General features: G+C 56.3%; 1 long non-coding RNA gene across 1 annotated transcript in view; it reads left to right on the forward strand.

Moving 5' to 3' along the window:
- The first annotated feature begins 833 nt into the window (after positions 1-833).
- Positions 834-1,548, forward strand: part of LOC108447798 — a 1,701-nt gene continuing 986 nt past the window's right edge. The window contains exon 1 of the long non-coding RNA XR_001863484.1: positions 834-873. This is a non-coding gene — a long non-coding RNA (uncharacterized LOC108447798). The remainder of the gene's footprint in view (positions 874-1,548) is intronic.

Raw genomic sequence — 1,548 nt, forward strand, 5'->3', positions numbered from 1 at the left:
TGGGGCGCCCCCGGGACCACGCCCCGGGTGTGGGGGCGGGCCCCAGCCTCTTTTGGCATCTTTGTCCCCTGGCCCCAGCCTCTTTTGGCATCTTTTCCCCTCGGACCCAGCCCCTTTGTCAGCTCTCTGTGCCACGGGGCAGCCACAACAGCAGGGAAAAGCAAAAGCACTCCTAGGGATGCTCCACCTGCAGATGCCGCGCCAGCCGCGCCCACCCAGGCGTGCTCAGGTTTTGGTGGGGTGTGTTGGGATTTCCTTAGGGATCGCAGCAGATGTAACTGTTAAACTGGGAAATGCCGGTTTTCTGCAGGATTTCCCATCGTGTTTCTGGCTGCGAGTCGGTCCCACCCCTCCCTCAAACACTGCCGCTCCAGACCGAGGCATCCCAGCTCCCAGGAGCGTCTCATTATCCTGCTCCGGCGGGTATTTACTGTCGCAGCTCATTTGCGTCCTCGGCTCTGAGCTTTGCGCTCTCAGGAAAACACTGGTAAATCGGGAAGCTTTGCTCTACGAGGAGTTTTCCAAAACAGGGAGTGGGACATCCCTGATCCGCTCTGTGCGGAGCTGTCCCAGAGACAGAGCTCCGTGCTGTGCCTCGCTTGGCTTGAAATGAAAACAGAGCAGCAGGATGTGCCTCCTCTGGCTCCAAATGAGGAGTTTGGGCTCCTTCAGCAGCGCAAACCTGCTCAGGAATCATTCCTGTCTATCCATGCGTTTTTAAACATAAACCAGAGAGAGCTCAAGGACGTTCCCTCAGTTCCCCACTGCCACTGTGTGGCCAGGCAGAGCTCGCACAGGATGGATGTCAGGGAATCTGCAGAACTGCTGGATCAGGTGGCTTGTGGATGGGATGCGAGTGCTGGGAAGGCTGAGGTTGGGATTTTGGGCTGCAGTAGTTGTGCTGGTGGAAGTTTGGTGTGGATATGGTGCTCCTGAGGGAGCTGGGATCACCAGGTTGCCTAAGGAAGGGTGAACCGGCCCTGGTTGAGTTGGAGCTGGTCAGAATTCAGGTGTTGATCCATAGTGGGATGGAGCATGTGGATATTCCCCGTGGCACAGCCCAGGCAGAGCAGGACTGCTCCGTTTTGCCTGGGGAACGGGGCAGAGAGGGCTGGGGATATGTCAGTGCTGAGGCATGAACAGCACGGAGATAGGGGGGAATCCCAGCCAGGACAAGGGGGAATCCCGACCAGGAGAGCAGAGCAGGAGCCACATCTCACAGGGATTTCTTCGGCGAAAGAGAAAGGAACAGAGGGAAAAAATGAGATGCTTGTAAAAGGAGAGGGAGGAGGCATAAAACCACTCTTAAAGAAATTCCTTCATGGGAGAGATGCCCCCGATCCTAAATCCCACTGTGAATCTCTGGTAACAAGCCCCGAATTGTGTAAGAAATGAGGAACTGGGGTTTGTGCTGATGATGGGGAGGGGGAACTCTTTCCTTGGCCTGACTGCCTCCTCAGCAGGGAAAACTGAGTATGTGCTGGGGGTGAGAGGGGGATAGAGGGGAAGGGGAAATAGGAGGGGAAGGAAAAGAAGGCGAAGGGGTAA

This window comes from Corvus brachyrhynchos, unplaced genomic scaffold (assembly GCF_000691975.1).
Source record: "Corvus brachyrhynchos isolate BGI_N302 unplaced genomic scaffold, ASM69197v1 scaffold245, whole genome shotgun sequence".
Lineage (NCBI taxonomy): Eukaryota > Metazoa > Chordata > Aves > Passeriformes > Corvidae > Corvus > Corvus brachyrhynchos.